This window comes from Stenella coeruleoalba (assembly GCF_951394435.1).
Source record: "Stenella coeruleoalba genome assembly, chromosome: X".
In the NCBI taxonomy this organism is placed as follows: Eukaryota; Metazoa; Chordata; class Mammalia; order Artiodactyla; family Delphinidae; genus Stenella; species Stenella coeruleoalba.
Genome location: NC_137152.1, coordinates 42,894,278 through 42,909,259, shown reverse-complemented (window position 1 = coordinate 42,909,259; position 14,982 = coordinate 42,894,278).

The window sequence follows — 14,982 nt, the reverse complement described above, 5'->3', positions numbered from 1 at the left end:
AAATAAGCAACACATTGGCAAAAGTGAACATATAATTAGACTCGAAACAGCTTGATACTGTAATATGGTGATGTGTTAACTAGTTAACTCTAGCATAAAGGTTAAAAAACAAAAGTACCCAAAATAGCTATAGCTTCAACAATTTGTTAATGGATACACAATAAAAAAAGATTAAAATAGTGACATAAAAAGTATAAAAGGAAAGGGGATTAAAGTATATAGTTTTTGCATGCAATCAAAGTTAAATTGTTATCAGTGTAAAATAGACTGTTATATATATAAGAAGATTTATGTAAACCTCCTTGTTAACTGCAAAGCAGTTACAAAAAAGATAGAACGAGGGGAATCAAACAATATCACTTTGGAAAATTATCAATCCTCAATGGTAGACAGCAAGAAAGGAAGAAAAGAACAATCAAGCTACAAAACAGCCAGAAAACAATTAATAGGATGGCATTAGTCAGTCTTTACCTATCGTTTACCTATTAAGAATTACTCTAAATGTAAATGGATTGAATTCTCTAATAAAATGGCAAAGTGTGGTTGTATGGATGAAAAAATAGGACCCAACTATATGATGCCTATGGAGACTCACTTCAACTTTAAGGACACACATAGGCTCAAAGTAAAGAGATGACAAAAGATATTCCATGCAAGTGGAAACCAAAAGAGAGGAGGGGTAGCTATATGTATATCAGAAAAAATAGTCTTTAAGCAAAAAATAGTAACAGAAGGCAAATATGGTAATTATGTAATGATAAAGGGGTCAAGAAGATATAACGATTGTAAAGGATGCATGAACCCTGATGTTCATTGCAGCACTATTTACAATAGCCAGGACATGGAAGCAACCTAAATGTCCATTGACAGAGGAATGGGTAAAGAAAATGTGGTACATATATACAAGGGAATATTACTCAGACATAAAAAGGAATGAAATAGTGCCATTTGCAGAGATGTGGATGGACCTAGAGATTGTCATACAGAATGAAGTAATTAAGAAAGAGAAAAACAAATATTGTATAATATAGCTTATATGTGGAATCTAGAAAAATAGTGCAGATGAACTTATTTGCAATGCAGAAATAGAGTCACAGATGTAGAGAACAAACTTATGGTTACCAAGGGGGGAAGGGAGGGTGGGACAAATTGGGAGATTGGGATTGACATATATACGCTACTATGTATAAAATAGATAACTAATGAGAACCTACTGTATAGCACAAGGAACTCTACTCAATGATCTGTGGTGACCTAAATAGGAAGGAAATCTTAAAAAGAGTGGATATATGTATACGTATAACTGATTCACTTTGCTGTACAGTAGAAATTAACACAACATTGTAAAGCAACTATACTCCAATAAAAAATAAAATAAAATAAATAAGAAAGAAGATATAACAATTGTAAATATATATGAATCTACATATATTAAGCAAATACTAACAGTTCTGAAAAGAGAAATAGACAGCAATACCATAATAGTAGGAGACATCAATGCCCCACTTTCAACAACAGATAGGACATCTGTACAGAAAATAAATAAGGAAACATTGGATTTGAACCATACTATAGAATAAATGGAACTAACAGACATGTACAGAATATTCCATCCAAGAGCAGCAGAATATTCTTAAGCACACACAGAACATTCTCCAGGATAAATTATATAATATGTCAGAAGACAAGTCTTACCAAATTTTAAAAAAGATTGAAATTATAGCTAGTATATTTTCTGACTACAATGGTATGAAATTAGAAATCAATAGCAGGAGGAAAGCTGGAAAATTAACAGATAGTTGGGAATTAAACAACATGCTCAGTGGACATATATACACTACCAAATGTAAAATAGATAGCTAGTGGGAAGCAGCTGCATAGCGCAGGGAGATCAGCTTGTTGCTTTGTGACCACCTAGAGGGGTGGGATAGGGAGGGTGGGAGGGAGATGCAAGAGGGAGGGGATATGGGGATATATGTATATGTATAGCTGATTCACTTTGTTATACAGCACAAACACAATACTGTAAAGCAATTATACTCCAATAAAGATGTTAAAAACAACAACAAAAACAACAACATGCTCAGCAGCAATTGATGGGTCAAAGAAGAAATTAAAAGCGAGATCAAGAAATATCTTGAAACTAAAATTGAAGCACATCAAAACCCATGTGTTTCTACAAAAGCTGTTATAAAAGGGGAATTTATACTGATAAATGCCTACATCAAGAAACAAGAGAGGGGAGGAGTCAAGATGGTGGAATAGGAGGATGTGGAATTCGTCGCTCTTCACAAGTATATCAAGAATACAACTACAAACGTAACAGTTCTCATAGAGCACCTGCTGAACATTAGCGGAAGACTTTGGACACCTAAGAGGACAAGAAACATCCCCTCACAACTGTCTAGGATGAAAGAAAGAAGAAAAAAAGAAAAGAGGAATCAAAAGAGGGACCAGCAACCCTGGTGGGAAGCTGAAGGTGAGGGGAGGTCCTCATATTCAGAAAAACTCTCTCATGGTGGGGAAATCAGCTGGGACAGAAAAGGACCTTCAGGGGATCAAAGGAGAATGCAGTGGACAGTCTGTAGAAGGCAGGAAAAATTAAGAACTGCATGGTCTACACTGCAGCTCTGCACATTCCAGCCTGAGTCGTGAGTCACCTGTTGCAAAGGGAGGCTGGGTGCAGGAAATTGGGGTTTGGAGCACGGACCCAGGGAGGGGACAGCTGTTGGGTGTGAAAAGATAGCCTGAAGGGACAAGAGTAAGGAGCTGCACAACCGGGAAAGTCTGCAGAAAAAAACCTGGGACACCATAAAAGCAAGGCGTCATTTTTGAGTGGCGTACAAGGGGCAGAACTACCATTATAACCCCTTTCACCACCTGCCGGCTTCTTCAGCCTCCATGGGCATTGGGAAGGGCTCCTATCTGAGCAGGCACACCCATCCCTCGGGCCAGGGTCTCCTCTGCCCATGTGGGCTCCAGAGGCCTGAGTGCTGCCCATCCCAAAGCCTCCTTGGGCATCAGCCCTGGGCTCCCCTGCCTGGGATGAGAGTCTGCTGATGCTGGCTGGGCTGAGTGCTAAAGCGTGGGGTTGGGAGAATGGATCTGGGCAGAGGAGTGCTGTAAGCTGCACGGATATAGCAGTGGGGACAGGAGTGAGGGGATGCGCAGCTGGGAATGCCCCTAGAGGAAGCATGCACTGCCTGGAAAGTGGGGCACCATTGTTGAGAGGTGTGAGGGGAGCAGGGCCACCACTGCCCCCACATGCCAGCTCCTGCCTCTGCAGGCACTGCCAGGCACTCCCACCAGAGTGAGCATGCCCCAGACTGTTGCAACTGCCTGCTGGTCCCCGCTGCTGCAGGCAACTCATGAACGCCCCAATTGTGTCCGCCATACCCCTCCCTGGCCTGAGTAAGTGTGCCCCAAGCAGCCACTGCTTTCACCCACTCACACCTGGGCAAGGAACAGATTCCTGAGGGTGGCACACATGCAGAGGTGAAGCCAAAACGAGAATTGAGCCCCAGGGGCCATGCGACTAAGGAAGAGGAATGGAAGTCTTTCCATGCAGCTGCACAAGCCATGGATTAAATCCCCAAGATTGACTTGGTAAATCCAGCCTCTGTGGAATACCTGAATAGACAATGAGTGTTCCCACAGTTGAGACCGATCTAGCCTTCATAGCACTGGAGTTTTAGGTAACATACATGTGGGAGTCAAGCCAGGTCAGAGTCTGAGCTGGTCCCACAGTGCCCACAGCAGGTCCAGGGACCTACCTAGGTTATTGGAGGTCCTCCTGGGAAGGTAGGGATTGGCTGTGGCTCACTGAGGGAGCAATGACACTGACAGAGGAGGGCCCAGAAAAATATTCTTAATTCTATTATTCAGTTTTGTTTGTTTTGTTTTGTTCAGTTGTTGGTGGTGTTCCTTTTATTTTATCATTTATTTTTATTTTTTAAATATATATATATATATTCTATTTTTACTTTACTTGTTTCCTTGTTTTGTTCTTTGTTTTTTCATTTTATTTTTTCTTTAGTTTTTTTGATTGTTTATATGTGTATATTTTGTTTTCTTCACTTTTCTTGTTTTTTGTTTGCTGTCTGTTTTTGTTTTATTTTTCATTTTTTAAGTTTTGTTTGTTAAGGCCTTATTGACTGTTCTCATGTTTGAATTCTTTTGTTTGTTCTCTTGTTTTTTTAAATTTATTTTATTCTGTGTGTGTGTGTTGTGTTGTTGCTGCTGTTTGCTGTTGTTTTTGCTCTTTGCCTTGGGTTTCTTTTCTGTTCTTTCTTTTATCATTGGGCAGCTTGTGGGCACTTGATTCCCCATCCAGGGGTCAGGCCTGGGCCTCTGGGGTGGAAGTGCCAAGTCCAGGACACTGGACCGCCAGAGAATACCTGGGCCCAGGGAATATTAATCGGTGTGCATACTTCCGGAGGTATCCATATCAACACCAAGATGCAGCCCCACACAACAGCCTGCAGGCTCCAGTGCTGGACACCTCACACCAAGCAACCAGCAAGACAGGAACACAGCCTCACCCATCATCAGACAGGCTACCTAAAGTCATACTAAGATCACAGACACCCCAAAACATACCACCTGATGTGGCCCTGCCTTTCAGAGGGAAAAGACTCAGCTCCACACCCCCAAGCACAGGCACCAGTCCCTCCCACTAGGAAGCCTACACAAGCCCTTGGACCAACCTCACTGACTGGGAGCAGACAACAAAAGCAAGAGGAACTACAGACACTGAAGCCTAAGGAAAGGAGACCTTAACAGTAGGTTAGACAAAATGAGATGACAGAGAAATAGATTACAGAAGAAGGAGCAAGGTAAAACCCCACAAGACCAAATAAATGAAGAGGAAATAGGCAATCTACCTGAAAAAGAATTCAGAGTAATCATAATAAAGATGAACCAAGACCTCAAAAATAGAATGGAGGCACAGATTGAGAAGATACAAGAAATATTTAACAAAGACCTAGAAGAACTAAAGAACAAACAATCAGTGATGGAGAACACAAAACTGAAATGGAAAATACACTAGAAGGAATCAATAGGAGAATAACTGAGGCAGAAGAACAAATACGTGACATGGAAGATACAATGGTGGAAATAACTACTGCAGAGCAGAATAAAGAAATAAGAATGAAAAGAATTGAGGACAGTCTCAGAGACCTCTGGGACAACATTAAACACACCAACATTCGAACTATAGGGGTCCCAGAAGAAGAAGAGAAAAGGAAAGGTACTGAAAAATATTTGAAGAGATTATAGTTGAAAACTTCCCTAACATGGGAAAGGAAACAGTCAACCAAGTCCAGGAAGCACAGAGAGTCCCATTCCTACAGGAAAAATTCAGGGAGAAACACACTAAGACACATATTAATTAAACTATCAAAAATTAAATACAAAGAAAAATCCAAGATTTTGGATCATTTTTACTATCATTACTCTGAATTCTTTTTCAAGTAGACTGCCTAACCCTAAAGAAGCGGCTGATTAGTGGGCTCTGGCTCACTCAGGCTGCGGGGAGGGAGGGGTACGGAATGTGGAGCGAGCCTGTGAGGGCAGAGGCCAGTGTGCCATTGCAACAGCCTGAGGCAGGCCGAGTGTTCTCCCGGAGAAGTTGTCCATGGATCATGGGACCCTGGCAGTGGTGGGTTGCAGAGGCTCCAGGGAGGGAGGTGTGGATAGTGACCTATGATTGCACACAGGATTCTTGGTGGCTGTAGCAGCAGCCTTAGCACTTCATGCCCGTCTCTGGTGTCCATGCTGATAGCCGTGGCTCAAGCCCATCTCTGAAGCTCATTTACATGGTGTTCTTAATCTCCTCTCCTCATGCACCCCGAAACAATGGTCTCTTAACTGTTAGGCAGTTCCAAACTTTTTCCTGCACTCCCTCCCAGTTAGCTGTGGTGCACTAGCCCCCTCCAGGCTGTGTTCACACAGCCAACTCCAGTCCTTTCCCTGGGATTTGACCTCCGAAGCCCAAGCCTCAGCTCCCAGCCCCCACCCACCCCAGTGGTTGAGCAGACAAGCTTCTCAGGCTGGTGAGTGCTGTTCGGCACTGATCCTCTGTGCAGGAATCTCTCCACTTTGCCCTCTGCACCCCTGTTGCTGCGCTCTCCTCTGTGGCTCCGAAGCTTCCCCCCCGCCCATCCCCCTGTCTCTGCCAGTGAAGGGGCTTCCTAGTTTGTGGAAACTTTTCCTCCATCACAGCTCCTTCCCAGAGGGGCAGGTCCAGTCCGCATTCTTTTGTCTCTGTGTTTTCTTTTTTCTTTTGCCCTACCCAGGTACAGTGGGGGTGAGTTTCTTACCTTTTGGGAAGTCTGAGATCTTCTGACAGTGTTCAGGAGGTGTTCTGTAGGAGTTGTTCCACATGTAGATGTATTTTTGATGTATCTGTGGGGAGGAAGGTGATCTCCACGTCTTACTCCTCCACCATCTTTTTTTTTTTTTTACGGTACACGGGCCTCTCACTGTTTTGGCCTCTCCCGTTGCAGATCACAGGCTCCGGACGCGCAGGCTCAGCAGCCATGGCTCACAGGCCTAGCCGCTCCGCAGCATGTGGGATCTTCCCGGACCGGAGCACGAACCCGTGTCCCCTACAGGCGGACTCTCAACCCGTGCGCCACCAGGGAAGCCCCCCTCCACCATCTTGAAGGTCCTCCCGGCATAGTTATTTTTAATTCTTTTGTTTTTTTAACCTTTACACTCTAGTTAAATGTGATTTACACACCACCATTAAAGTTTTGTAGTATTTTGAGTTTGACTATATACTTACATTTACCAGTGAGTTTTATACTTTTAGTTTTATACTTTTATAGGTTTACATGTTACTAATTAGCATCATTTTGGTTCAGCTTGAAGAACTTCCTGTAGCATTTCTTGTAAAGTCAGGTTTAGTCATGATTAATTACCTCACTTTTTGTTTGGCTGGCAGTTTTATCTCTTCTTTATTTCCAAAAGACAGCTTTACTGGATAAAGTATTCTTGGTAGGCTTTTTTTATTTTTCTTTCAGCATTTTGAACATATCATCTCACTCTCTCCTGAACTGCAAGGTTTCTAGTGAGAAATCTAGAATCTTATGGAGTTTCTCTTGTATGGAATGAATCACTTTTCTCTTGGTGAATTCAAAATTCTCTTTGTCATCGCTTCTCAGCCTTTTGGCTAAGATCAAGTGTAGTATCTGTTCTTATCAGTTTAATATCTGATACGTCCTCTATCCGAGGACAATATATTAAATGGATTTTTGGAGCTGGGAGTCGGAATAGGAGCTTGCTCTGTCCGCTCCACGCATCGACCTGGTATTGCAGTATCTCCAGGAATGGTGCACTTCCCCTCACGGGGACCAAAAAAAAAAAATTCTCTTTGTCTTTGATTATTTACAGTTTGATTGTAATGTGTCTTGGTGAAATTCAATTTGGGTTGATCCTCTTTGGGCACCTTTGACCTTCATGTTCCTGGATATCCATAAATAGCTCTTTCAAGATTTGGAATGTTTTCAGCCATTATTTCTTTAAGTAAGCTTTACATCTCTTTCTTGCTCTCTTCTTCTGGGACTCTCATAATCTGTATATTAGTTCCCTCATGGTGTCTGATGAATCCTGTAGGCTATCTTTGATCCTTTCACTCTTTGTTGTTCTCTGACATGATAATTTCAAATGACCTGTCTTTGAGTTCACAGATTTTTCTTCTGCATGATGAAGTCTGTTTTTGGTGTTCTCTATGGAATTTTTCTTTATTCGATGCTTTCTTCAGCTCTAGAATTTCTCTTTGGTTCTTTTTCATTATTTCTATTTCTTTATTGAAATTCTAATTTTGTTCATGTATGGTTTTCCTGATTTTGCTAAGTTATCTGTGTTCTCTTGTAGCTCACCAGCTTCCTTAAAACAACTATTTTGAATTTTTGTCAGACAATTCATAGCTCTTCATTTCTTTGTGGTCAGTTATTGGAATATTATTTTGTTCCTTCAATAGTATCATGCTTTCTTGATTTTCCATTAACATTGAAATTCTGTGTTGCTGTTTTCACATTTGAAGATGTAGACACCTCCTACAGTTCTTACTGACTGGCTATAGGAGAGGAACACCTTCACCAGTCAGCCCAGCTATGGATTTTGAGGCACTTGCAGACCATTTCTATGGATACACCAACTCTGCACTCCTTGTTCCCTCTTAGGAGGAGGGAATTCCTAAGATTTTATGTCTCTCTTGATCCCACAATACCAGGCAAGGTGCTGAGAGCCTCCTGTTTGTTTACCATAGTGCAGTTCCCTGAAATGCTCAAGTTTGTGTGCCTTCTCCCAATTCTGCAGAGTTGAGATGGCCATTGGCATGTTTTCTCAAGCTGTCTGCAGAGGATCACACTTGCCATCTGTGGGGTCAAGCAATGGGAGCCAGCCACAGAGGAGGCTGAATAGAGCTGTGTTTTGGGAATTCCTGTGGGCCAGTTGGGGGAGAGAGTGTTCTGAAGGTGAGGCACACCAAGTGACTCATGGGTGTGCCTCCTGTTGCAGTCTGTGAAGCTGACAATAGGATCTATGGCCCATTATTGAATTCTGAGCCCTGGTTGTTGTGAGTCCCCACTTCTTTTCCCTGCACCCAAACTCTTCCACCTACCTCAGTATTCTGGGTGGGGCAAGAAAGAAGTGGACTTCTTGCTGGGGAAGCCATGAGTTCACTATGTTTTCACTCTCCGTTGTGAGAGAAATTGTGTTGAGGGGATCTCTCTTGGCACTAAGCTGTGCTGCCTTGGGGGAGGGGTGATGTGGGTCAGGTGAAACTGTGCTTCTTACCCTCTTCAGTGTGTCTATTCTTGGATTTTTTTTGCTCAATTGGTGTGCTGGAACTTCTCTGGACTCCAGGACTTCCACAAAGGTACTCTTATGCTGGGGAGATTATGAAAATCTGTACCTCTGTGGGAAGAGGATGGTAGAAAGGATGGTATTCCACCATCTTGCTGAATGTGATATTAACGGTAGGTTTTTGTATATGAACTTGTCAAATTGAGGAAGTTCCCATGTTCCTACTTTGCTGAATGGGCATTGGATTTTGTTCAATCCAATTTCTGCATATATATATATATTCATATATATTCATGCAATTATCTTCTTCAGACTGTTGATAGGATAGATTACATCAATTGATTTTCAAATTTTGAACCACTCTTGCATACCTGAATAAATTCAAGACCAGCATGTAGGTCTGGCCCAGGCTCCTACAAAGCCACTGCTTTTGCCCTGGGTCCCGGTGCAAATGAGACCTTGTGTTCATCCTCCAATATTGGAGTCTCTGTTTCCCCCACTCTTCTGGAGCTCCTGCAAACAAGACCTGGTGGCCTTCAAAGTCAAATGCTCTTAGGGCTCCTCATCCTGTAGCCAGACCCCCAGCCTGGGGAGCATGACATGGGGTTCAGAACTCACACTCCCATGGGAGAATTTCTGTGATATAATTATTCTCCAGTTTCTGGGTCACCCACCAGGGGGTATGAAATTTGATTATATTGTGAGTACACCCCTCCTACCATCTCACTGTGATTTCTTCTTTGTCTTCAGTAGGTTCCAGTCTTCTTTATTTTTGATTGTTCAGCAGTTTGTTGTGATTTTGATGTTCTCGTGGGAGGAGGTGAACTCAAGATCTTCTACTCCACCATCTTGTCTTCTCTTTTCTGAAACAGAGTCATTCCACACACCCCTGCCAACATGGCACTGTGAGCTGTGTGGCAATAACAATTTAATGTTGATTGCATACAAAAACTCTATACTTTTACTTTACCATCATGTTTATGTTTTTGATGTCATGATTTATATTGTTTTACTTAGTGTATCCATTATCAAATTATTTAGCTAAAGTTATTTTTAATTTATTTCTGTGTGTGTGTCTTTTAACCTTTACACTCAAGTTAAATGTGATTTACACACTGCCATTACAGTTTTGGAGTATTTTGAGTTTGACTATAGGCTTACATTTACCAGTGAGTTTTATACTTTTACAGGTTTACATGTTACTAATTAGCATCATTTTGGTTCAGCTTGAAGACTCCCTTTAGGATTTCTTGTAAAGGCAGGTTTAGTGGTGATTAATTACCTCATTTTTTGTTTGGCTGGCAAAGTTTTATCTCTCCTTTATATGCAAAGGACAGCTTTGCTGAGTAAAGTATTCTTGGTAGGCTTTTTTTTTCTTTCAGCATTTTGAACACATCATTCTCTCTCCTGACCTGCAAGGTTTCTACTGAGAAACCCAGTCTTATGGAGTTTCTCTTGTAGGGAATGAGTCACTTTTCTCTTGGTAAATTCAAAATCTCACATGTTCATGATATATGCACTGTTCTTATAAATTATAGTATTTGATTTACTACTATTTTATTGAGGATTTTGCATTTGTGTTAATGAAAGATATTGATGTGTATTTTTCTTATAATGTTTTTGCCTGGGCTTGGTACTAGGACAAGGCTGGCCTCATAGAATGAGTTAGGAAGTATTCTACCTTGTTCTATCTCTTGGAGTAGCTTTTACAGAACTGGTATAATTCCTTCTTCAAATATTTGTTAGAATTCAATGGCCAACCCATCTTGGCCTGTGGTTTTCTGCTTTGGAAGGTATTAATCATTAATTCAACTCCTTTAATAAATAGAAGCCTATTCAGATTGTGTATTTCTTCCTGTGGGAGTATTGGATAATTGTGTCTTTTTAGGAATTGGTCAGGGTTATCAAGTTTGTGGGCATAGAGTTGTTCATTATATACTGTTACCCTTTCAGTGCCTATGGGATCTGTAGTGATCTCTTCTCTTTCATTTCTTATATTAGCAACTTACATCCTCTTTTTTTTCTTAGCTAGCCTGGATAGAGGCTTGTCAATCATATTGGTCTTTTCAAAGTATTTGCTTTTGGTTTTCAGATTTTCTCCAATGATTTCTTATGATGCCTTTTTACAGTAAATTGTAAACTGAGAATCAGAAAGGTTAGATTTTTCACCAAATTAAGCAACAGTATTGCAACTCTTTGGGCCTTGTGTTATATCTCAATGCCTGAATATTAATTTCCAAACATAAATTTCCTTTGAGGTTAGGTCCATATTGCAATATTCTGATAAATGACAACATGAAATGACTTGTTATTTCTCCTGTACAGTCAGTGCAAGTTGGCAGTCTATTTAATGAAATTAGCTATTTAGTGCTGGACTTTCATAGTGGAGGCTGAGAACATAGCAGCCCTAATCCTCATTATCATTGTTAGTTTAAATATTAGTCTAAATATTAGTTGAGCACATGTCTGCTAGCAATTGAACATATGTTATACCACTATACCTTCAGAACTTTCCTAGAATGTAGATATTCTTGTTCCCATTTTACAATGAAGAAACTGAAGGGTCAAGAAGTTGACTTGTCCCAAATTGAGTGACAAACCTAATTTTGCTAGATTTTCTCCTTTTGATATTGTGTCAGTGGCTAATCCTCAGTTTCTTATTCAATAAAATAGGGAATGTTACTATATGATCTGCCTCTTCTGTTCTTAGGTTAAATAGAACATATTGCTACACTGTCTGTGTGGATCCAAGGAGATCACACATGTGAGGCAATTTGGGCATCAGTTGCACAGAGTAAAATGCTCAACAAATCATATTAATTCTAGTCAGTACTATGGTTATGAGTAGGTCCACTACTGTAAAAGTTTCCAGACTGTGGTCGACTAATGGTGAAAAATACACTGCATTCTATGGGGGATAAGCTTTCTTCTTTTAAACATGTTCTTTTTTTCTTAAATTTTCCTTAAAATGCATCTTGATAGTAGTGACAGCAACAAAAATGTCAGCGTAGGGAGTTCCAAAGGACCATCCCTCTACAAAAGCACTGGTAAAATCAACGTCAAAATCAACTTTTCAGATGTCTGGAAAATAATCAAAGGTTTATAGCAACCAATCAAATGCTTAAACAAGAAAAAGGTGACTAAAACCTGGTAGGAGTGCATTGTGACATTTTAACTTACCTTTGTCCCACCCCACCTCCCGGATTTGATGTCAACCCATGTTCCCAGTATGGTTTCCTGGTGCTGGTGAGAGCAGCAGATCCTTGCCCTCAAAGAATTGTGATTGTCCATTTGGAAATGTCTGGTGGCTCCCTGAAGGTCTATTGCAAAGGACTTACCTTTTTTTCATCTAATTCAGATCTCTCTCATGTCAGAGAAGTGACTTTGGGGACAGTGTTCCTCAAAAACATTTACATGGAAATTGTGATAGTTAATATTTTTTGTCAACATGCCTGGCTATGGTGCCCAGTTGTTTGGCCAAACACCAGTCTGGATGTTGCTGTGAAGATATTTTTAGATGTGATTAATATTTACAGTTAGTAGACTTGGAGTAAAGCAGATTACTCTTCATTATTTGGGTGGGCATCAGCCAAGGCGAAGCTCTAAGGGCAAAGTCTAAGGTTTCCTGAACAAGCTTTTTTTCTTCCTCAAGTCTGCTACATAGAAATCCTGCCTGAGTTTCCTACCTGATGACCTTTCCTGCAGATTTCAGACTCAAGACTGTAAAATCATCTTTCACCTGAATTTTAAGCCTGCTGTTCTGTCTTACAAGTTATATGCTTCAATTCCTTATACTAAATTCTTCTCTCTCTCTCTCTTTTTACGTATGTGCAGTGTGTGTGTGTGTGTGTGTGTGTGTGTGTATAAACAAGAAATGAAGATTACAACGCATAGCTGTAATCTGCCTAGATGTGTTGAAGTTGTGCCCAAATGCACACACATAGCCTACCTGAAAAGACTGAGTTGTTTTTTTTATATCCAGACACTTAAAGGGTTCTCTGTGAAAACGCTGGCTAATGAAATAAAAGCTAATGAACAAATAAATGAACTAATAAAAGCTAATGAACAAAGGTAATGAGATAGAGTCATCAATGACCACATATGGCAAAGGAGAGAGTCTCTCAAAAATAATTTTTAAAAGTCCCTAAAAATACAAACAACAATAAACTCAAGAAAGGGAGGAGAATCTCATTTCCAGAGTTGCCTCTTTATAACATTCCAAATATAGTTTTCAACAAAAATTTCAAAGCATGAGAAGAGATAAGAACCTATGTACTGTCAACTGAAAAAAATTGCACAAGCTAACAGTTGAGAAATATGTTTTATTAAGCAGACATAATGAGGACTTAAGCCTGGGAGACAGCCTCTCAGCAATCAGAGACTACTCCAGCAAGGTAAGGAAGGAGCCGGGATATATAGGAGTTTCTGCCAAAAACCACTAGGTAGTTGGAAGGAAAAACTAGACATCTCAAGTTAATGAATTAGGCACTTTTCTATGTATGGGAAGATGCAAGAGTTGGGGCTCATTGAAATCATTCCTTTGATGTACACCTTAACTGTCTAGGGGCAGTATCCTGTTTTCTCCATCCTGAATTCCCTCAGGGTACACCTTCAGGGTGGGGTTCATCTGCAGTGGCTGATGGCTTGATGGCTGCAACACCCTTTGCTTACTGATATGGCAAGTGACATTCTTTGTCCACAGTACCATTTACAAAATAAATAATTAGTGGAAACGGTCCCTGAGGAAGAACAGATATTGGAATTACTAGAAAAGACATTTAACCTTCTTTAAATATGCTCAAAAAGATAAAGGAAACTATAAATAAAGAATTAAAGGAAATCAGAAGAACAATGTCTCACAAAATAGAAAATTATAATAAATAGATTGAAACTGTGAAAAGGAACCAATAAAATTCTGGAGCTGGAATGTCAGATAACAAATGAAAAATTCACTACATCACAGAAATTAACTAAAATAGATTGTAGGCCTAAATGTAAAACTGTAAAACTCACAGAAGATAACGTAAGAAAAAAAGTCTAGAAGACTTTGGATATGGCGGTGACTTTTTAGATACAACAGCAAAGGCACAATCCATTAAAAAAAATTGATAAGTTGGACCTAATTAAAATGTAAAATATCTTCTCTGCAATAGACACTATCAGGAGAATGATAACACAAACCATGGACTGAAAGAATATATTTACAAAAGCATATCTGATAAAGGACTGTTATCCAAAATATACAAACACTTAAAACCCAACAATAAAAACCCAAAAAACTCAAAAAAATGGGCCAAAGACCTTCACAGACATCTCACCTCAGAAGATATGCAGATGGAAAATAAAGGTAGGAAGAGATGCTCCACATCATATGTTATCAGGAAAATTCCAATTAAAACAATGAAATACCACTACACACCTATTAGAATGGACAAAATCTGGAATACTGACAAGAACAAATGCTGGTGAGAATGTACAGCAATGGGACCTCTCATTCATTACTGGTGGAAATACAAATGGTATAGCCAACTTTTGAAGAGAGTTTGGCAATCTCTTATGAAACTAAACACACTCTAACATATTATCCAGGAATCACACCCCTTGGTATTTACCCAAAGAATTTAAAAACTTATGTCCACAAAAAAATCATGCACATATATGTTCATAGCAGCTTTATTCATGTTTGCCAAAATTTGGAGGGAACCTTCAAGTTCAACCTTCAGTAGGTATAATGGAAACATAAACTGTGGTACATCCAGACAATGGAATATTATTCAGTGCTTAAAAGAAATGAACTGTCAAGCCATGAGAAGACAATGAGGAACCTTAAATGCATATTACTAAGTGAAAGAAACCCACCTGAAAAAACTACACACCTGTAAGATTCCAGCTTCATGATATTTTGGAAAAGGCAAAATTATGGAGACAATAAGAAGATCAGTGATTGCTAGGGTTTCAGGTGGGGAGGCATGAATAGGTGGAGCACAGAGGAATTTTAGGGCAGTGAAAACACTCTATATGGTTCTATAATGATGGATACATGTCATTTATACATTCTTCCAAACCCATAGAATGCACAGTACCGAGTGAACCCTCATATAAACTATGGACGTTGGGTGCTTATGATGGATGTGACAATGCGAGTTCACCAACAGTAACAGATGTACC